Source organism: Cornus florida, unplaced genomic scaffold (assembly GCF_030987335.1).
Source record: "Cornus florida cultivar Cherokee Brave unplaced genomic scaffold, ASM3098733v1 CherokeeBrave_3.0.0_Hap2_Chr05, whole genome shotgun sequence".
In the NCBI taxonomy this organism is placed as follows: Eukaryota; Viridiplantae; Streptophyta; class Magnoliopsida; order Cornales; family Cornaceae; genus Cornus; species Cornus florida.
The window spans coordinates 22,882,239-22,907,094 of NW_026775575.1; positions in this window are offsets into that span (position 1 = coordinate 22,882,239).

Here is a 24,856-nt window from a genome sequence, read left to right on the forward strand (position 1 = left end):
GCACTAAAGGGATTCTTCCTTTAGAAGTTGAAGTTGGAGGGAAAACTTCATTCGCGGCATTTTTTATTATTGAATCGATGGCCTTATATAATTTGTTGTTAGGTCGTGACTGGATTCATCCAAATATGTGCATTCCTTCGTCATTACACCAGATGCTGATCTTCTGGGATGGAGATAAGGTAAAGATAGTGAATGCCGATGATAAGCCATTTGTGGCAAAAATGTACTCGACAGGTGCTGTTTTATATAACGAAGAGTGTGTTCCAATTCGATTTGTGGGAACAAGAGCCGATGGAAGACCTACATCGGAAACCATGGGAAGAAGTCTTGTCGATCATGAAATTGGTGAATTACAGCAGGAAAATTCTAGGCCAAAGGTAGAACTCCCTCGGCTGACTATAATTGAAGAAGTTGTTAATGGAGGTGAAACTTGAAAGAAAAGCAGCTCGGCAGCAGGCCTATAGGGCTGCTTGCATTAGGTTACAAGCATACATAGCCGAGAAACGGCTAGAAAGAAAAGCAAAAATAGAGCCAGGACTATTGGCTAATCTTGCTGAAGTTGACCAAATCGATAATGAAAAGTTGGATGTTATTCAGTTGGAAGACTTGGAATTGGCACTAGCTAAGCTTGATGATCTTAAAGCAGAAACTCAAGATCCATTAAAGGAGGTGAATTTAGGCACTGATTTAGAGCCTAAACCAACTTTTATCAATGCACTGTTAGAACCAGAATTACAAACCGAGGTGATCGACATATTAAAATAATACAGTGATTGTTTTGCGTGGAATTATGAGGAAATGCTGGGTTTATCCAGAGATCTGGTAGAACATCGGTTGCCCATTAAAGATGGCTACAAGCCATATAAACAGCCACTTCTCAAAATGTCTCAAGAGGTGGTAGTTAAAGTCAAGATGGAAATCGAATGATTGTTGGATGCTGGTTTCATTCGAACTACAAGGTATGTCGAGTGGCTATTGAATGTAGTTCATATTATTAAGAAAAATGGCAAATTACGAGTATGTGTTGATTTCCGAAACATAAACTCGGCAACCCTTAAGGATGAGTATCTTATGTCGATAACCGATTAGTTAATTGATGCGGCTGCCAAGCATGAAATCATGTCTTTCATGGATGGACACTCAGGCTATAACCAAATTTATATATCCGAGGAAGATATCCCAAAGACAGCTTTCAGATGTCTCGGATTGATTAGAACTTTTGAGTGGGTGGTAATACCTTTTGGATTAAAGAATGCTAGTGCTACATATCAGCGAGTTATGAATTCTATTTTTCATGATATGCTCGGCAAGTTTCTAAAGGTGTCTATTGATGATATGGTGGTGAAATCAGTAACAAAAAATGAGCACTTGGTTCATCTCAAAGCATCTTTTGAGAGGATGAGGGCTCATAAATTAAAGATGAATCCAATAAAGTGTGCCTTTGGAGTATCGGTAGGAAACTTTTTGGGTTTCTTGGTTCATCAAAGGGGCATAGAGATTGACAGGAATAAAGCTAAGGCAATTATTAATGCTAGTGCGCCGAGAAGCAAGAAACAATTGCAGAGGTTACTTGGGCAAGTGAACTATCTTAGGCGATTTATTGCCAATACAGCTGGAAAGTTACATGTGTTTTCCCCGCTACTCAAGTTGAAGCTGATGGAAGAATTCAAATGGGATGATATACATTAAAGGGCATTTGAGCAGATCAAGAAGTACTTGTCAAGTCCTCCTGTCATGAAACCGCCGAGGAAAACGTGGCCGATGAAGTTATATTTATCGGCTGATGAAGAATCCATTGGAGTTATGCTGGCATAAGAGAACGAAGCAGGAAGTGAACAAGCAATATATTATCTCAGTCGAGTTTTAACTCCAGTCGAGTGTAGATATACGCCAATTGAGAAATTATGTTTGGCTTTGTATTTTGCAGTAATGAAATTAAGAGTCTATATGTTGCCTATTTTGGTTTATATTATTTGTTAAACAGATCTTATAAAGTATATGCTATCAAGGCCATTAATCACAGGCCGGATCGGCAAGTGTGTTTTGGTACTAATGGAGTTCAACTTTACATATGTTCCACAAAAGGCGATTAAGGGGAGAGCATTGGTAGATTTTCTTGCTGATCATCCCTCGCCTGAAATTGAGTCATAAGTGTTTGATGAGCTTGACTTGGCAGCTATATTCATGACCCCTTGGAATTTAATGTTCAATGGGTCAAGTATCAGCGAAGGCTTAGGAGCTGGTATAGCCATAATATCCCCATCAGGGAACCAAATTTCGTTTTCCTTCTTTTTGGATTTCAGGTGCCTAAATAATCAAGCCGAGTATGAAGCATTGATTATTGGCTTGGAAATTCTATGGGAGATGGCAGTCAAGGATGTCCACATTGTGGGTGATTCAAGTTTGGTGATTAATTAAATCTCAGAAGACTTTAAATGTTTAAATTGGCAATTAAGGCCATTTCATTCATTGGCAACCCAATTGGTCAACTAATTTCATAATGTGACTTTGGAATATAGGCCAAGGGCTATGAATAGAATAGCTAATGATTTAGCACAGACTGCCTTAGGAATCAGGGTGCCGAGTGGTATGAAGGAAAGGATAATAAAAATTACACACTGATCTCTTTCATCGGCTGAAACAAGAAATCAAATTATGGAAGAGGTCTTTGCTACTGATGTTGCCGAGTTAGATGATGATGATTGGTGGGTCCCTTACATCTTATTCTTACAATATCCAACTCCAGGAGCCGATCGGAGAATAAAAAGGAGTGCAGTCGATTATGTACTTATAGATGGAGATCTTTATAGAAGATCGGCTGATGATGGCTTACTATTTCAATACATTAGCAAGTTTGAAGGTTTAAAAATTATGGCAGAGGTGCACGAAGGAATGGGTGGAGCACACCAAGCTGGCATCAAAATGAAATGGTTGATATGCTGATATGGATATTATTGGCCTGGAATGAGAAAAGATTGCGTGACCTATGCAAAGGGTTGTACAGATTGTCAAAAGTATGGTCCAATGCAGTGGGTTCCAGCAATAGAGTTGTAATTATTAGTCAAACCATGGCCTTTCAGAGGTTGAGCCATGTACTTAATCTGTAAGATTAATCCTTCTTCATCAAAGGGTCATCATTGGATTATTTTAGCTACCGATTATTTTACTAAATGGGTAGAAGCCGAGGAATATGTCTCAGTAACTCACAATATTGTGATACAATTTTTGGAGTGACACATCTTTCGCTGATTTTGCCTTAACAGAAACAATTGTTGCCTATAATGGATCTGTGTTTCGAGCAGGAGAAGTATTACAACTCGGCTGCAATATACAAGTAAAAATGGTAACTTCAACACCCTATTATGCTCAAGGGAATGGCCAAGCAGAGGCTTCAAATAAAGTTGTTATTGAAATTATTGAGAAGATGATAAAGGATAAGCCAAGGCATTGGCATGAAACCCTTTCAGAATCCTTGTGGGCTTCTAGAAATTCGAAGTGAACATGCACTAGAACTACTTCTTATTGGCTAACATTTGGCCATGATGTTGTGTTGTTGATGGAGTTAAATGTGAAATCGGCAAAGGTAGCTTTACAACACAATCTCATACCTGCCGATTATAATGAAGCTATGCTTGTTGAGTTGGAAGATTTAGATGAAGTTCAAAAACTTGCTTTAGACCATCTTTGGTCTATAAAACAAAGGTAATGAAGGCTTACAACAAAAGGGTGAAGTTCAAGTCATTTACAGAGGGTGATATGGTTTGACAAACAATTCTTCCACCTGGAAAGGTAGATAGAACTTATGGAAAATGGTCACCTACCTGGAAAGGCCGGGCCCATATTTGGTTCCCCAAGTGTTGCATTGACACACCCCAACCCAATTTATACTATTAAATATATTGAATAAGTGGAATGTATCTAACCATCTGTATTAACCTCATACATACATGACGTCATTATATATTAGAGTTCCTGCTTAAAAGTTTACAATTTAAAACAAATTATAGGCCTGTTATGCAAATTCTGATAAACTAAATCATTAACGACAAGTCACACTATTAACATTCTACTACAATATTTACATTTTATACAAAAGACGTTCCATTAGTATTTTCCCCAGTTACACTCAAGACTCTAGACCTAGCAGTAGCAACCCAACCTGATACCTAAAAAAAATATAAATATGGAAGGAATGACCTTAAAGCCCAATGAATGCAACACTACCACATCAGAATAATATAAACAAATATTATCTGATAACGTCAATTAAACTTCATTAACATAGTACAGGCATTAAAATATAGTACTCTCCTTCTAGGCCAGAGTATAGACCTTATATAATACAGTACTCTCCTTCTAGGCCAGAGTATGGACCTTATTTAAAAATAGTACTCTCCTTCTTGGCCAGAGTATGGACTTTATTTAATGTAGTACTCTTTTTTCAGGCTAGAGTATGGACCTTATATAATATATTACTCTCCTTCTAGGTCAGAGTATGAAACTTATATAATATTATCAAGGTATATATATATATTAATCTTCAATTCACATAAACAGTTTCAATACTTCAATTAAACATATCTAAGTATAAACTTCCAATGAGTACATTCACCTCAGCTACTCCTTAATTTATTCACTTATCCTTTGGTATTGTCGAAGTTGTCTGCTCATTCTCCTTGCCTGAACAAAATTATAATCACGTCATACCCATTTCTAAAGAAAAATAAATAATAATTATCACCTTCCTATAACTCTCAATTCCATACACAATTATAGTAGAAATTCTAACTATAAATATTATATTAACTTCATCTCAACAATCCCAACAAACTATTAATTATTTAAACTCATACACTATAATACTTGAATCAAGTAAAATAAATAAAACAGATGTAGTTTACGTAAAACCAATTTATGAGATATATATATTTTGGGAAAATTGTAAAAAAATATATATATTCTGTAATTGGCAACTTTCGATGTCAAAACAAGTCCTAGTCGAGTTGTAATTTCAAGTTACTATATCGGGATCAACAGCGACTGCGGAATTGGAAGGTTGTTCAAAGATGCTATAACTGCGATCATCACAGAAAAGGAAGAACATGTTAGGAAGAAATCTAAAAAGGTTAGGACACATTTCATATTCGGTAAGTTTCAGAATATACCAAAAACAGTGCCTAAAACCTTAAGAATCGAGTCTGGCAGACTTGAACATGTTCATGATTCTTGGAACAGGTTCAAGCCATTTGAATTTGGCCTAGAAATCATTCTGTCATTCTTGAACCTGTTCCCAATTCTTTGAACAAGTTGAAGAGTCCAACATTGGCCTCGAAAAACATTCTGCCATTCTTGAACCCGTTCCCAATTCTTTAAACAGGTTCAAGAGTCTTGATAGCCTATGGAAAGTTTAGTTTCCTATTTTAAATTTCTCTCTTAGTTGGTCTAGAATTGTTCTAAGACCTATGCATGAAATTTATCATATTTTCTAAGGGATTAGGACTTTCAAAACTCTATATAAACCTTGTCATAACATTGGTTTATTGATGGCTTTAGGGAAAATCAATTCTATATTTTAAGAAAGCCTTTTAGAGAGAGAAAATTCAGAAAATCAAATCTGATTATTCTGAATTTATTTATGAGAGCATACACATATATTCATGAGTGATTTAGTGGTGTTGTTCTCTATCTCATCGGAATCGGAGCTACATTGAAGATTCAGATATTTCGAATGAAGAGTAGGATTTAATTCTTCTACAATCGAGTTCAGATCTTGAAGAAAAGAAGTAAATGCAATCACACTTTAAAAGGGTTGGAGCATTCATGGAGTGCTGTCTGATCTACCTGCTACTCTTCTACAAATATCAAGTGTAAGCCTGAGGTCAAGTTGCTGTTGGACGGGGAGTCGCAAAGCCAGAGGATCGTCAGCGGTTGGTGTGGTGTAGAACGATAGGGTGTGAGCCAGAGTCAAAGTTCGATATACTTTGTTTCAAGCATAGTGATTTGGTTTACTTTGGACTGAATAGTCCACGAGGTTTTTCCCATAATAGTTGACATATTTTATCAACTGGGGTTTCCTCGCTAAAATCCTGGTGCAATCTCTCTAACTCTAACTTGTTTTACTTTACATATATTTGTGATTGTGGATGTTTAAATTGATCATATAATTTAATCAATCATAAATAAAGCAAGTTGACATAATAATCTGATTTAGGTCATTAAAGGAGTTAATCACAATTAAAATCAACTGATTGTTTTTGCACCCCGCGTAACTCTTATTTTCACAATTTGTATCAGAGCGGGTTACTTAATATACAGAGTAGATCATATTTGTTGATTTATTGTTGATTTTTGCATCATGTCTGAAAATTCATTTGTTGATATGTTACCTTTAACTCCTGTTTTTGATTCTGTCACAAGCATACAAATTGAGTGGTCAAAGTTTTAAAAGGATTTTGAAAATTTGTTAGAGAAATTGAATCTTGTGGAACTTGATAGAGAGATTTATAAGTTAGAAGTTTCTGTCTCTAATAAGAATTTGGAAGAAATTGGCCATAAGAATTTGTATCTTCTTCATAAAATTAATTTTCTAGAAAAGGAACTTAAGAAGGTAAATTTGTTTAATAAATCACTGGAATTTAAAATTGATAATTTGAGTAGTGAATTTGTTAAATCAAAACAGTCTTTTCAAAGAGTTGATATTGACACTTGCAAAATTGATAAGTTGAAAGGAGTGGTTGAGAATGTAAGGAGTAACAAAGATTTGGCATCAACTTCAAAGGATTTGTATTTTCAAAAATTAAAAGATGTTTTTGTGAAAGTTGAAACCAAGCCTTATGTTGTTTCTAATCCTCCTAAACTTATTTCAACATGTCATTTTTGTGGTGAAAAAGGGCATATCAAGTATAAGTGTTAAAAAAGAAAAATTGAACTAGGAAAGAAATTGAAAAATCTAAAGAGTTCAAATTTGAGGAAGAAGAGGATTAGGATTGTTGAGCCTTGTGACACTTTGCCTAGAACAATAGGGAAATCATTGCATAATGAATCTAAAATTGTTTGGGTAAAGAAAGAGAATTTTCAGTGTTTTGCCATGCACACTGCACTTAGAGCACTTGGTCCATGTGGTTGGTATTTTAATAGTTGTTGCTCTGGGCATATGACAGGGGATAGAACATTGTTTACCACTTTTAAAGAATGCTCAGTTGGTACTGTTACTTTTGGTGATGGTAAGGCTTCTACTATAAGTGGTAAAGGTAAGATCAAATTTTCAGGAATTGGGGAGTTAAAAAATGTTCTATATGTTAAAGGTTTAGCTGCCAATCTGTTGAGTATTAGTCAAATCTGTGATGAGGAGTTTCAAGTCAATTTTACTCAACAAGGATGTTTTGTAACTAATGGAAAAGGTGAATGTGATTTGAAAGAAACTAGAACTTCTGATAATTGCTATGTTGTGTTTTCAGATCCTTCACTGATGTGTTTTTCTGCAGTTACTGATGAGGTTGTTTTATGGCATAAAAGACTTGGACATGTGAATTATAATGATTTAGTGAATCCATCTAACAATGATCTTGTTCGAAGTTTGCCTAAATTAAAGATGACTAAGAATGAAATATGTGGTCCATGTCAGTTAGGAAAACAAACTAGAGTGTCACATAAGAGACTTATTCATAAAGTCACTACTCAACCTTTAGAATTGATTCATATGGATTTGATGGGTCGCATAACACCTAATAGCATTGGAGGAAAAAAATATTTGCTTGTGATGGTTGATGATTTTTCTAGATTTACTTTTGTTGCATATTTGAGAGAAAAATCTGATACTTTTGTGAATTTCAGGCCTATTTGCCAACTTATTCAAAATGAGAAGGGATATCGAATTAATCGGATTAGGAGCAACAATGGAGGTGAATTCAAACCTAAGGAGTTTAATGAATATTGTGATAAGAATGGCATTAAGCATGAATTTTTAGCACCTAAAGCACCACAACAGAATGGTGTAGTGAAAAGGAAAAATAGGACAATCGCATGAATGGCTCGTACTATGCTTCAAGAGAATAAGATTGCAAGTCACTTTTGGGCTGAATCAGTACATCCTACTTGTCATATCCTAAATAGAGTTTATCTTAGGTCTGGAACTAACAAGACTTCATATGAATTGTGGTATAATAGAAAGCCCACTGTTAAATACTTTAGAGTCTTTGGAAGTAAATGTTATATCCTTAGAGATAGGGAACACTTGGGAAAATTTGACTCTAGAAGTGATGAAGGTGTGTTTTTGGGGTATTCACAAACTAGTTGGGCTTATAGGGTTTTTAATCTTAGAACCAAAGTGTTCATGGAGTCTATAAATGTTGTATTTGATGATACAAAATCTAAGATAACCTCTTCTCAACTTAATGAAGAAGAAACTAATTTTGAAATTGCAGGAGAAAGGAAAAAACCTACAATTCATGAGGAAGAAAGAGTTGAGGATTTAGGTGAAGAAGGTGAATATAGATCATCTCTCAGACGCAAATGTGACCTTCCATATAGTCACGGAACCCAAAGAAATAACCAGAAGTGGAAACTAGGATAAAAAGGTTAAATGATACCATATGGCATCAATGACACCCAAGAGGCCAATATCTAGTTCAAACTAGACCACGTACACCATTAAATGGCTTAACAAGATAAACAAGGTTAAGTGAGAACGAATGAAACAAAGTTAACCTGTCTGGACAACAAACCAAACAAGGCCCATAAGACAGCTCCATTTCGGTTGACCGAAATGGAGCATCGGTCTGCCGAAATGAGCCAAGAAAAGATGGGAAGTTAAAAAGAGCTTTAGTCGACCGAAATAGAGAACCGGTCGACCGAACTAGGTCTAAACCATGAAAATGGCTACTAGAATGGAACTTTTACTATTCAAATGAAACCACAAAGGGAATCGGTCGACCGAAATGGCTCGAAAATGTGCATATGAACCTGTTATGCAATTGAAATGAAGAAAAGACTCTAAGTCTTATTTATATCTCCCATGGAATGATCAATTTGCATTATAAGCTAATGTGTGATGATGTGAACATACACACAAGTGTAATATGGTAATTTAAACATGCTACAATGGCCTACGGCCTCATTATAATCCATTTACAAGATTTGACATGCCAAACCTCCAAAGTTAAAAAAAATTACATTTTTAAAACAAAAGGTGGCTTCAAATGAGTACAAGTGCAAATGTGAACATGCTTGGCCCTTCGCCTCATGTTATACATGTCGAATATAATGAAAGGAGTGTACTTAAGTACATAATACACAAATGGAATGAAAGAATGCAAGTTTGATACATAAGACTACCAAATGATATTTCATGCTAACACTTGCATGAAATGGAAACTTGAAGCTACAAGCCATCCCGATGAACGACAAGCATCATGAACCAAGTCTTCGTACTTGAAAAAATCCCCCAGTAACTTTGGGGTGAGTAACTAAGTTTTCTCGTGGGGAATGAGCATGCATCGACTCGATTTCTTTAAAGATTTTTAGACTACATGGAACAGTTCAAAATGGTCATACCACCTAACGTCTATGTCAAAGGTGAGACTCAGGGAGCATCCTAAGCTACCCTAGAGTACGAACAACAAGAATCATGATACATATACATGTATGAAACAAATCAAGATTGGGATAATCCAAGGAACACGACAAGAAAGATGCTTGAATATAGATTAACATGAATTGCATTATCAACATAGTTAAGCAAGATTTGGAGTAATCTATACAACACGACAACAGGATACTAGATATACAAGGATCATATTTTCAATGCAATTTACATGATTGAGAGTAATACATGATATCAAGAACAAGGCATAATATCTATGCAATTAACAAGATTAGAGCATTCCAATTAAAACGATAGAAGTAATACAAGAAATCAATGACAAGGCATAATATCTATGCAACTAAACAAGGATGGAACATTCCATGAAACACGAAAAAAGTTATACATGAAATCAAGAACAAGGCATAATATCTATGCATTTGATCAAGGATAGAATACTTCATATAACACGAAAAGAGTCTTAAATCTTCAATGAATGCAACACTTGAAATTTAAGGAGTAAAATCACGAATGAAGCATAAAATCTATGCAATGAAAAAAGATTGGAGTATTTCACATACATGACAAGTTTAAATCTTCAAGGAATAGCAACTTGAAATTTAAAGAGTGAAATTAACCAATGTGGAAAACTCGAATATCGCCCGGATTAAAACCGTACTCTTGAGATCACTTTAGGGCTACTAACCTATGGGTACCTTTCTCCTAGTGCGCACTATAGTGTAGAGGGACATTCCCCCATATTAGAACCAAGTCCTAGCCATATCAATTCTTGATTGATATCCCAAGTCCCAATATTAACAAGTTTTGCAACCAAGATTGTGTCAAAATACAAGAACTGCACTAACCACGTTTCATGCACAACCAAGATTTTGGAACATACAAGTCATGCCCTAAGTTCATCAACAATAATGGCATGTGAAATGTCAAGAAATCATAGTATGCATCTATATAGACTAGAACCAAGATATATAGCATAAGAACTCCATTGAAGTAGATATACCACAAGTATAAGATACATGATTCAATTACTTATTAAATAACATATGTGTAATTAAATCATTCCAAGACAAATGTGCATGTTCATTAAGTACATTAATGAAGCCAAGATACAAGGAGTCATGATACTTGATAAAAAGATGAAAGTACATGAAATACAAGTCAATTTATGAGTTTAACTCAAGCTCAATATCAAAGCATGATTAACGCGATGAAAGCATATAAGGTAATTTAATCTACCTAAGGGATTAAATTGTCAAGATTACAAGGCAAGTCAAGGGTCACGTCAAAGGCAAGTTCAATGTCAAGTTACAAGTTCATTTCATATAAGACACGACCATGTGAATTTAATTCCATACAAAGGAAATAATTAAATATAAGTTTCAAAACTTATCCGGTTATTCTCAAATTGATTACACGTGAGGGAACTTGTCAAGGAAAGCATGATTACCAAGTTAGAAACTTAATCAAGACCAATAAGCCATTGAATGGATTTTAATTAATTCATTTAATTAAAATCTCTACATTTTGATATTCATCTAAATGATCTCAATTTAATATATGTTATACAACATGTCAAAACTTGATTTAAAAACAAGATACAAGTGAATTCTATGCAATGTACGGCCATGAGTATTAAACTTTAATACAAAAAAAAATAATAATAAATGAAAAGTTTCAAAACTTAATCAAATATTCTGGATTAAATATATGTTAGACTACATAGCATGCATATCAAGAATATCAAGCCGGAATTCCAATAGAGTGAATAGTACACTCGGAATAAATTAATTAATAAAATTAATTAAATATTACTAGATTTCAAAATGTCTCCGATTACTCTCAAGTTCACCTATATTGAAGAGCATGCTAGGGCCTAATATAATATGCTAACACACATTGATTTCAAGCTAGTTAAGGCCACACGATTTAATATTTTATTCAAGATAAATATTAAATAAAATCTTCGTTACTTGTCCAAATGATCTAGATTTAATATATGTCAATCACCATATCAAGGGGTAATATTCTATCATGCCACATTTAAATAAAGCTATGAACAACCGGAAAAATCAAATCTCATACTAGAAAATAAATAATCAAAAGTTCTAGATTTAATATACTAGCATGTAAACAAGTTGTATATGCATCACAAGCATGCAATAATACAAGAAAATAAATTATAACACCCCCTACCTCGATTTGAGATGAAAATCTCAAAAGCCCACCGAAATAAAAGTGCTCCGAATCTGACGATACCGAAGAGTTTTGTCGGGGACAACACGGTGAACAAGAATCCGAAGGAAGCCCCATGAAAATCAAAACTTGACCTCAAACCCAAACTCAAGAAATGGTCAGAAATGGGTTCTAATAAGGGTGAAAGATACGCGCCATTAAGATAAGCATTAAACGCGAAGGCACTACGATGTTTCACTCGAGGGAAGTGGCCGAAAAAAAAAAAGAAGCATGGCAGCCCCTTGGCAGCCATGGCTGCCGGCCAAGAGAGAGGAGAGAGAGAAGAAAATTCTGATTTCTCTCTTTAAGTCCCCTATTTATAGAACATCTCAAAAAGTGCCCCGAAAGGGCCCCGCCGGGTCTGAAAAAGTGGAATTTGAGCAGACAAGCTCAAACGACAAAACTCCATAAACAAAAAAGATTCAAAATGAGAAAACATGAACAATGGAAGAAACGATGTCAAAAACTGAGTTTCGAGCAGAGAGATATGCCCCGAACAAGTTCGGCGGCAACCGGGTCCAGAAACTCTGAAACTGGAGAAAAATGACCAGAACGGAATTCTAAGAGTACACGACTCGACAAAATGTGAAAATGAATCCCATACGAGAATCCAGACTCCAGATGAGATTTTTTGCAATAACTTTCGTTAATTGCACAATGACCCCTCCAAAAAGGGTTAACTGCACTAATGCCCCAGAATGAAAATCTCTTCCAAAAATATTTTCTTAGATACCCCTGAAATAAAATATGTTCAAAAGATATTTACGAAAAACACTCCAAGAAAAGAAAATAATTCCAAAGAACTATGCATCCATGCACCTATGGACACTAGGAGAAACTAGAGTACTTTCTCGCAAAAGTAAAGATACGTATTTCGTAGAAACCACCTCGAATGAAGACATATGAAGTCAAAAACTAACTCCGAGCATGAAAAGTGAGGTTTTGCCAACAAAGTGACAAATGGGGGAAAGACAGAATAGGGAAAATGATGAAATAGGGAAAAGGATAATAAGTGAATAGTGTCCGAAAAGTGAAAATGTGAAAATGACTCGGTCCTCAAAGGAAGTTGTCAATCCAAACAAAAGAGTCTCAAAAATCATTTTCTAGCACTCAATATGACACTAAACGACGAGAAATAGAACTCAGAAAGGAAAATTAAACGGAAAGAATTTATCTGTAAAATTTCAGAAAAAAATGAAAGGAAGAAAAATAACCGGGTCATTACAATAAATGTTGTATTTGATGATACAAAATATAAGATAACCTCTTCTGAACTTAATGAAGAAGAAACTAATTTTGAAATTGTAGGAGAAAGGAAAGAACCTACAATTCATGAGGAAGAAAGAGTTGAGGATTTAGGTGAAGAAGGTGAAGAGGTTGAAGAAGGTGAGGATGAGGAATTAGAGGTCACCACTGATGAACCTATGGAAATTCCTACAGTATCTCTAAATATTCCCACATCTAGCAGTTCTAGAGTTAGATTGAGTTATCCAATTGACAATATGATAAGTCCTTGGGATAAGCATGGTACTAGGAGTATAGTCCGTGATGATGTAGGACACTCATGCATTGTAGATGATATAGTACACTCATGTCACATGGCTTAGTTTGAACCTAAAAATGTCGATGAAGCTCTTCAAAATTCTGATTAGCTTATGGCTATACAAGACGAATTGCTTCAATTTGTGAAGAATGATGCTTGGGAACTAGTGCCTTGACCTAATGATGTTAATATCATAGGGACCAAATGGATCTTTAAAAATAAACTTGATGAACATGGTCCTGTGATGAGAAATAAAGCTAGATTAGTTATACAATGATACACTCAAGTTGAAGGAATTGATTTTGATAAGACTTTTGCACCTGTTGCTAGACTTGAGTCTATTCGACTTCTTTTTGCTCTTGCATGTCACTTTAAATTCAAATTATTTCAAATGGATGTTAAAAGTGCTTTTCTAAATGGTATTTTGCAGGAAGAATTTTACGTAGCACAACCAAAAGGTCTTATTGATCCACATAATCCTGATTTTATTTTTCATCTTAAAAAGGCTCTTTATGTTTTAAAACAAGCACCTAGAGCATGGTATCAGAAATTGACTTCTTATCTATTACACAAGGGCTTCAGAAGAGGAGGAGTGGATAAAACGTTGTTTATTTTTAGGAAAGGAAAAGATTTTCTTGTTGCTCAAATATATGTGGATGATATTGTTTTTGGTGCTACTTGTGATAACCTTGTTCATACTTTTTCTAAAGAGATGAGTAAAACTTTTGAAATAAGTATGGTTGGTGAACTAACTTTCTTTCTAGGTCTCCAAGTGAAACAACCTGATGATGGGATTTTCATATCTCAATCAAAATATGCAAAGAAGCTAGTTAAGAAGTTTGGTATGAAAGATTCAAAGCATATTCAAACTCCTATGAGTACTTTATCCAAATTGGATAGAGACTCTGATCCTAACAAGGTTGATCATTTCTTGTATAGGAGTATGATTGGTAGCTTGTTGTATTTGGCAGCAATTAGGCCAGAAATTTCATTTAGTGTAAGTGTTTGTGCTAGGTATTAAGCTGATCCCAGAGAACAACACATTCTTACAGTCAAGCGCGTTATTCATTGAACTATAGATTACGTTATTCTTCCGAGTCTAACTCTAAAATTGCAGGCTATACTAATGCTGATTGGGCTGGAAACAAGGATGATAGAAAGAGTACTTCAGGTGGTTGTTTCTATGTTGGTACTAATCTTGTTTCATGGTACAGCAAGAAGCAAAATTGCATATCTTTATCATCTTATGAGGCTGAATACATTATTGCTGAACTTGTTGCACACAATTGCTTCCGATGAAACAGATGCTTCTGGATTATGGAGTTGATTAAGGTACTATTTCTATCTTTTGTGATAATACTAGTACAATAAATATTTCAAATAATCCAGTTTTGCATTCTAAGACTAAGCACATTGACATTCAACATCACTTTCTTAGAAAACTTGTTGAATAAAATGTCATGTCTTTGGAAAAAGTGCATACTGATCAGAATTTGGCTGATATTCTCACTAAACCATTAGATGATCCTAAGTTTTCTCATTTTAGGAAATCTATTGGTGTTTGTTGTCTTGATTAGATGCATTGTGAAGACATAGTCTAGAAAGGATCTTTATGTATATCTTGAGAGTCTAGATTATGTTTTTGGTAAGTTAAGCAAACCATATTGATTGAGCATGTTGAACTCAAGAAGTTTCATGACACATGGATTATCTGTGAAAAGCATACAATGGCTATAAATTGATGAAATTAGTTTTGCTTACATATTTCGTATGGTAAATGAATCCTTGATAGTACACTTACTTTAGATATCATTGTTTTGGTCAAAGATAATGTTGATATGATTGATCATTAACTTGGAATTTAAACTTGCTTTATGTGTTTTTGACTAAAAGAGTGAAAAGAAAAAGAAATTTGAAAAACAGCTTGGAATGAAAAAGTTCTTAAAATAGAAAGAAAAAAATTTGTTGTTTTGAAAAAGGTGAGATGGAAAAGGCTACCTTTGGGATTTGTCCAAAAGCTACCTTGACTTAAAACAAATGGGAATAAGGGAAAGAGCTGGCTGCCCATAAGTGTGAAAGCCGCCAATGTGCAAAAAGAAAAATGGAGCACAAAGAGAGATAAAAAAAAATCTTTTGCATATGTTGATTGTTTGATTTCTAAAGATATGTGATATCATTGATTTATTATCTGAAATCTAAACAATTGACAGATCATATGTTTTTGGAACTTGGTGGTGATTTTACTACACATACTAAGTTTGTGAAACTTCATTGAATGATCTTGGTTATTTCTGTTGATACATATAATCTTATGGAGTCTACATTCTCATTGGTTTCAATTTACAAGATTTATATGGTTGGTTGTTTTCTTTCTTCTAGGATAATTCTTCATTGTGACCCTTGTTAATTTGTGACAAAAAGGGAGAGAGCGTTTAGAGTCATATCATATTAGGGGGAGAGATACTTTTGCATTAAGGGGGAGAATTTTTTTTTTTTTTTTTTTTTTTTTTTTTTTTTTTTTTGCATTAAGGGGGAGAACCATTTTTATCATTGCATGTGTTTACATATTGCGTTGATATTCAGGCATTAAAATTTGTTATTTTATGCTTGTGTTTATTTTCTTGATTAAGCTTCACGGGTAGTTGTGTTTGAGCTAATGTGCAGATTATAGGTTGCTACATGTGTTGAAGTTTCATGAAGTTCAAGAAAATTTCCGCGATTTATTTCTTTTAATAATCGTTGTAATTTACTTTCCTGCTTGGGTAAATTGCTGAATTATTTTTAGGGTTTTGTCATGAAATTGCCAAAGGGAGAGATTGTGAGATATATATATTTTGGGAAGATTGTAAAAAATATATATATTCTATAATTGGCAACTTTCGATGTCAAAATAAGTCCTAGTCGAGTTGTAATTTCAAGTTACTATATCGGGATCAACAGCGACTGCGGAATTGGAAGGTTGTTCAAAGATGTTATAGTTGCGATCATCACAGAAAAGGAAGAACGACATGTGAGGAAGAAATTTAAAAAGGTTAGGACACATTTCATATTCGGTAAGTTTTAGAATATACCAAAAACAGTGCCTAGAAACTTAAGAATCAAGTCTGGCAGGCTTGAACCTGTTCATGATTCTTAGAACAAGTTCAAGCCATTTAAATTTGGCCTAGAAATCATTCTGTCATCCTTGAACCTGTTCCCAATTCTTTGAATAGGTTCAAGAGTCCAACATTAGCCTCAAAAAATATTCTGCCATTCTTGAACCTGTTCCCAATTCTTTGAACAGGTTCAAGAGTCCTAAAAACCTATGGAAAGTTTAGTTTCCTGTTTCAGATTTCTCTCCTAGTTGGTCTAGAATTGTTCCAAGACCTATGCACGAAATTTATCATATTTTCTGAGGGATTAGGACTTTCAAAACTCTATATAAACCTTATCATATACATTGGATTATTGATAGCTTTAGGGAAAATCAATTCCATATTTTGAGAAAGCCTTTTAGAGAGAGAAAATTCAAAAAATCAAATCTGATTATTCTGAATTTATTTATAAGAGCATACACATATATTCATGAGTGATTTAGTAGTGTTGTTCTCTATCTCATCAGAATTGGAGCTATATTGAAGATTCAGATATTCCGAATGAAGAGCAAGATTTAATTCTTCTACAATCGAGTTCAGATCTTGAAGAAAAGAAGTAAACGCAATCACACTTTGAAAGGGTTGGAGCATTCGTGGAGTGCTGTCTGATTTACCTATTACTCTTCTACAAATATCAAATGTAAGCCTAAGGTCAAGTTGCTGTTGGACGGGGAGTCGTAAAGCCAGAGGATCGTCAGCGGTTGGTGTGGTGTAGAACAATAGGGTGTGAGCCAGAGTCAAAGTTCGGTATACTTTGTTTCAAGCATAGTGGATTGGTTTACTTTGGACTGAACAATCCACGGGGTTTTTCTCATAACAGTTGACGTATTTTATCAATTGGGGTTTCCTCGCTAAAATCCTGGTGCAATCTCTCTAACTCTAACTTGTTTTACTTTACATATATTTGTGATTGTGGATGTTTAAATTGATCATATAATTTAATCAATCATAAATTGAGCAAGTTGACCTAATAATCAGATTTAGGTCATTAAAGGAGTTAATCACAATTAAAATCAACTGACTCTTTACGCACCCCGCGTAACTCTTATTTTCACACAATTAACCAAGTTATCCATTGAAATACCAAACAATAAACCTTCAACAGAAAATTCTCTACCTTTAATATTGTTTACCAAAATTTCAGAAAGCAATTTCGTCCCCTTCCTTCTAGATTTGCTTCTTCTTCTTCTTTAATTTCTTTCTTTTAACCCCCTCTTCCTACTTTGGTCCAAAGAGCTCCTTAAAGGAACTTTGTGACGTGTCAAGGGTGTGAGAAATATGGGTTTGTGCTGGCAGCATCTAACTATTAAATAGTGGTTTCCTTTCTTTCTCTCTTTTTTTTTTTTTCCCCTACTTATATAGATAAGTATGATGATTCAAGCGGTCCAATCAGAAAACTTTCAACATGAATCTATGTCTATATATGTATATGTGTTATGTGTGTGATTTAGTATTTTGAATGCTACTCACCTATATATGCATGCATACTAGAAAGCTTTTTCTCACATAATCTTTACCCAAGTAATAACTAATATAGTTATCTCTTGAACCCACCAACTTTCCAATCTCAATCCTCACTTAATACAATATTATTTATATGAAAGGCCACTAGCATGTAATATATCCAGCACACAATACACCCACGACATCGTCACACATGCATTTTAGTACACATACCCACTTCATATGACATCATCCATACCAACATGTAAAAATTTTACCTATTTATTTATTTTTCTTTTCATTTTTTTTTTTTTCATTCACTTGGCTGCTACTATTCAAATTAATAAGCTTTAACACCAAAAAAAATTTCAAAAACTAGCCCACCTCATAAAATATTCATATATTAAAGCATGTCAAATTAAAATTAAATTAAGCTAATGAAATAAATGTTTGTTTCGGGGTCTTACAATTCTTTCCCCCTTTTAATTAATTTCATTCTTAAAATTAAAATGCATGAAACATACCGAAAAGGTGCAGATATTGCGTTCTCATAGTTTCCTCACTTTCCCAAGTCACTTCTTCAACTGTGTGACTCCTTCACAATACTTTTACCAATGGTATTGTTTTATTTCGAAGCACTTGTTCTCGGCGATCCAAAATCTGCACCGGTTCCTCTACATAAGTCAAATCTTCCTTCAACTCTATCGGTTCCGCAACTAAAATATAAGATGGATCTGATATATACTTCCGAAGCATAGACATATGAAAAACATTGTGTAATCTAGATAATTCTTCCAGTAATTCCAACCGATACGCCACTGCTCCTATCCGTTCCAAAATTTTGTAAGGCCCAATGTATCTAGGACTTAATTTACCCTTCTTTCCAAATCTCATAATACCCTTCCAAGGAGAAATATGAAGAAAAACAAAATCACGAACTTCAAATTCCAAATCTCTTCTTTTTCGCACATCTACATAACTTTTGTGTCTATCCTATGCTACTTTCATACGTTGCTGAATTACCTTCACTTTTTCTATTATAAGTTCAATCAATTCTGGACCCAATAACTTTCTTTCACCCACTTCACCCTAACACAATGGAGTTCTACATTTCCTCCCATATAATGCTTTATATGGTGCCATCTTAATAGTAGACTGATAACTATTATTATAAGAAAATTCAATCAATGGTAAATAATCATCCCAACTACCTTTGAAATCCAGTACACAAGCACTTAACAAATCTTCCTAAATTTGAATCGTTGGTTCTGACTGCCCATCTGTCTGCGGGTGAAAAGATATATTGAACTTCACAGAAGTTTTCGTAGCTTCTTGCAAACTGCATCAAAATCTTGAAGTGAACTTTGGATCCCTATCACAAATAATAGAAACTGGAGCCCATGCAAACATATGATCTCATCAACATACAAACGAGCATATTCCTTTGTCGAATAAGTAGTTTTTACTGCCAGAAAATGAGCTAATTTCATCAGTCTATCAACTATCACCCAAATAGAGTCATGTCCCCTTTTTGATCTTGGAAGTCCCGTCACAAAATCCATTGTCACATGCTCCCACTTCCACTGAGGAATTGGCAATGGCTGCAATAACCCTACTGATTTCTGATGTTTAGTTTTCACTCGTTAATTTACTAAACACTTTGTTACAAATTCTGCAATTTCACGATTCATATTGTTCCACCAGTAATATTCCTTCAAATCCCTGTACATTTTAGTACTCCCCGGATGCATAGCATATATAGAATTATGGGCTTCATCTAAAATGTCTTTCTTCAAAGCAACATCATTTGGAACACAAATTTGACTTTTAAAATACAAAATCCCATCATCCCTAACTGTAAATTCAGTTTGCATACCTTCTTGAGCTTCTCTTCGTTTCTTATCCAGGAATACATCATGAATTTACAACTCTTTAATTCAATCCAGCAACAAAGGTCTCACCGTAACATGTGCAAAGAATGCTCTGTTATTAGTAACTGTTAATTCGACTCCCATCAGTCTCAATTCCATAATATTTGTCACACGTGCACACTGTACACAAGATAGTCTCCCTGAAGACTTCCTACTCAAGGCATCTGCTACTACATTGGCTTTTTCAGGATAATGGTGAATATTACAATCATAATCCTTGATTAACTCCATCCAACGCCTTTGTCTCAAATTTAAGTCCTTCTGTGTAAACAACTACTTCAAACTCTGATGATCAGTGAATATTTCACAAATTTCACCATACAGATAATGCCTCCACAATTTCAAAGCAAAAACAATAGCAGCTAACTCCAAGTCATGTGTATGATAATTTAATTCATGATTCTTTAATTGTCTAGAGGCACATGCAATTACCTTGTCATTCTACATCAAAACACATCCCAACCCTTGATGTAAAGCATCAGTATAAATCACAAAACCTTCGCCACCACACGGAATAGTTAACACTGGAGCTGACGTTAACTTTTTCTCTAATTCTTCAAAACTTCTTTGGCATTCCTCATTCCACACAAACTTTACTTCCTTCTGGGTCAACTTTGTTAATGGCAATGCAATACTAGAAAACCCTTGGATGACCCTCCTGTAATAACCTGCTAATCCCAAAAAACTTCTGACTTCTGTTATACTAACAAGCCTTTCCCATTTCACCACTGCTTCCACTTTTGATGGGTCAACATAAATACCATCCCTAGATACCACATGCTTTAAAAATACAACTTTATCAAGCCAAAACTCACATTTGCTGAACTTCGCAAAAAGTTGTTTTCCCCGTAAAATCTGTAGCACAATTCTTAAATGTTTTTCATGTTCATCCACACTCTGAGAATATATCAAAATATCATCGATGAAGACAATAAAAATGAGTTAACATATGAATGAAATACTCGATTCATTAAATCCATAAACACCGCTGAAGCATTGGTTAACCCAAAAGGCATTACCACAAACTCATAATGGCCATATCGAGTTTGGAAAACAATTTTAGAAATGTCACTATCCTTTACTTTCAACTGGTGATATCCTGACCTCAAGTCAATCTTAGAAAACACCTTTGCCCCTTGCAACTGATCAAACAGATCATCAATTCATGGTAATGGATACTCGTTTCTGATAGTTACTTTATTTAACTGTCTGTAGTCAATACACAACCGTATAGTACCATCCTTCTTCTTAACAAATAGCACCGATGCACCCCATGGTGAAATACTAAGTCGAATGAAGCCCTTATCCAGTAAATTTTGCAACTGTTTCTTCAACTCTTTCAATTCTGTCGGTGCCATTCGATACGGAGCAATTGAAATTGGAATTGTTCCCAGTACCAACTCAATGGTAAAATCTATCACTCTGTCCACTGGTAACCCCGATAATTCTTCTGGAAACATAACTTTGAATTCCCTTACCACTAGTACACTTTCAAGTGTCACATCTTTATTTTCAGTATCAACCACATAAGCCAAGTAACCCTACACCTTTTCTTCAACAACTTTCTGGTTTGTATAGCTGAGATGAGACAGTTTGGAATAATATTTCTTTCTCCGATAAATCTGAATTCTGGCTCCCCTGGTATCTAAAATACAACTTCTTTCCGAAAACAATCTATTGAAGCATGATATGCAGACAACCAATTCATACCCAAAATGATATTAAAATCTGGTATACCCAACGGTATCAAATTCACCTTTAACTGTCTATCTCCCAATTGTAAAACACAATCCCAATATTCATTTGCAACCACTACCACTTCCCCCATTGGTGTAGAAATAAACAATGTACTATCTACTGATGAAAGTGGTCTACCCAAATGCATAGCAATAGATGATGCAACAAATGAATATATTGAGCCAGGATTAATAAGCACAGTAACATTTCTATCCAAAATAGAAAGTGTACCTGTCACCACTTATGGTGTTGCTTGAGCATCCTGAAGTGTCATAGCAAACACTCTTCCCTGAGCTTGTGAATCACTTATAGCACCCCTACCTCCTCTTGACAAACTCCCCTGTGCAAAACCTCTAACAGAACCAGCAACACTACCCGTTGAGGTTACTCCTGTCAACATAGGGCAATCTCTCTTCCAATGACCCGCTGATGGCAATGATAACATTCTTCTGCTTTAAACACGGGACAATCCTTCTTCTAATGGCCTTCCTTTCCACACTGAAAACACCCCCTGCTAGTACCACGTCCTCCAAAGCTACCTTGTTGTAAAGATTGTTGTTCGAAAAGCCATTGACCTCTTCCAATACCTAATGTTTGCCCTTGAGATTCACTACCCCTTCCCCTTCCATACTGCGACCTTTGACTTTTCTGACTTGAAATTCCTTCACCTCCTTTTGATTGTGATGGCTCAAATCTATTTCTTTTGTATTGCTCCCTTCTTTCTTGCAATTCTTTCACATCACTTTCGGCAATCATGGCTTTATTCACAAGTCTATTGTAATCTGTTTCCTCAAATACTGAAACTCTGGACTTAATAGCCGCCTCTAAACTATACTAGAATTTTGTACATTTATTTTCTTCATTATGTACAAACTTGGGTGCAAACCTCGATAAAGCTGTAAACTTAACTTCATAATCAGCTACAAACATTATATCTTGTTTTAGGAGAATAAACTCCCGTTCCTTCTCTTTTCTGTAAATTGGAGGAAAATACTTCTCATAAAAATATTTAACAAATGGATTCCAGAATATCACCTCTTTCTCTCCTGGAGTGAGCAATAAATGTTTTGTCGTGTCCCACTAATAACTGTCTTCATTTTTTAACATAAATGTTGCTAAGTTTACTTTCTGGTCTTCTGCTGCACCCATCACTGCAAATATTGATTCCATTTTTCTTACCCACCCCTCTGCTTCTTCTAGTTTGGTAGTACCTGAAAACTCTGGGGGTGTTAGTTTTATAAACCTCTCATAATCCGAGCCTTTCTTTCCTTTCTATTGTCTTTCTAGCCTTTCTTGTATCATCATTTGACTTGCCATAAATTGTTTGTTTTGTTCTGCTAAGTCTGTTATAGCCTTCTCTATTCTTTGCATAACAATTAAGTACTCATGTTCTCTTCTCATAGCACCCTGAATAGGTTGTTCCACTTCAGCCTCAACAGGAACGTAAGTGGCTTCACCCTCAGTTCCATGATAACCATTTTCCCTTTCCATTACTTTTTATCTGTAATGAATCTCAAATATAACAACATATATATGATACATAATCACCACATATATCTGTTAGTATAAAATCATGTCAACTCTACTACACACTTCTTACTTCCACTGCCAGTCTAGACTCTTACTACCTCCAGAACCTAGAAAACCTAGGCTCTAATACCAAAAGTTGACACACCCCAACCCAATTTACACTATTAAATAAATTGAACAAAGGAATGTATCTAACCATCTAAATTAACCTCATATATACATGACGTCATTATATATCAGAGTTCTTGCTTAAAAGTTTACGATTTAAAACAAATTATAGGCCTGTTATGCAAATTCTGATGAACTATATCATTAACGACAAGTCACACTATTGACATTCTAATACAATATTTACATTTTATACAAAAGATGTTCCATTAGTATTTTCCCCAGTGACACACAAGACTCTAGACCTGGCAGTAGCAACCCAACCTGATACCTGAAAAAAATATAAATATGGAAGGAATGAGCTTAAAGCCTAGTGAATGCAACACTACCACATCAGAATAATATAAACAAATATTATCTGATAACGTCAATTAAACTTCATTAACATAGTAAAGGCATTAAAATATAGTACTCTCCTTCTAGGCCACAGTATGGACCTTATTTAAAAATAGTACTCTCCTTCTTGGGCAGAGTATGGACCTTATTTAATGTATTACTCTCTTTCCACGCCAGAGTATGGACCTTATATAATATATTACTCTCCTTCCAGGTCAGAGTATAGACCTTATATAATATAATCAATGTATATATATATTAATCTTCAATTCACATAAACAGTTTCAATACTTCAATTAAACATATCCAAGTATAAACTTCTAGTGAGTACACTCACCTTAGCTACTCCCCAATTTATTCACTTATCCTTTGGTATTGTCGAAGTTGTCTGCTCATTCTCCGTGCCTGAACAAAATTGTAATCATGTCATACTCATTTCTAAAGAGAAATAAATAATAATTATCACCTTCCTATAACTCTCAATTCCATACACAATTATAGTAGAAATTCTAACTATAAATATTATATTAACTTCATCTCAACAATCCCAGCAAACTATCAATTATTTAAACTCATACACTATAATACTTGAATCAAGTAAAATAAATAAAATAGATACTTGAATCAAGTAAAATAAATAAAACAGATGTAGTTTACGTAAAACCAATTAACCAAGTTATCTATTGAAATACCAAACAATAAACCTTCAACAAAAAATTCTTTACCTTTAATACTGTCTACCAGAATTTCAGAGAGCAATTTCGTCCCCTTCCTTCTAAATTTGCTTCTTCTTCTTCTTTATTTTCTTTCTTTTAACCCCCTCTTCCTACTTTGGTCCAAAGAGCTCCTTAAAGGAACTTTGTGACGTGTCAAAAGTGTGAGAAATATGGGTTTGTGCCGGCAGCATCTAACTATTAAATTGTGGCTTCCTTTTTTTTTTTTTTTTTTTTTCAACTTACATAGATAAGTATGATGATTCAAGCGGTCCAATCAGAAAACTTTCAACACGAATCTATGTCTATATATGTATATGTGCTATGTGTATTATTCAGTATTTTGAATGCTACTCACCTGTATATGCATGCATACTAGAAAGCTTTTTCTCACATAATCTTTACCCAAGTAACAACTAATATAGTTATCTCTTGGACTCACCAACTTTCCAATCTCAATCCTCACTTAATACAATATTATTTATATG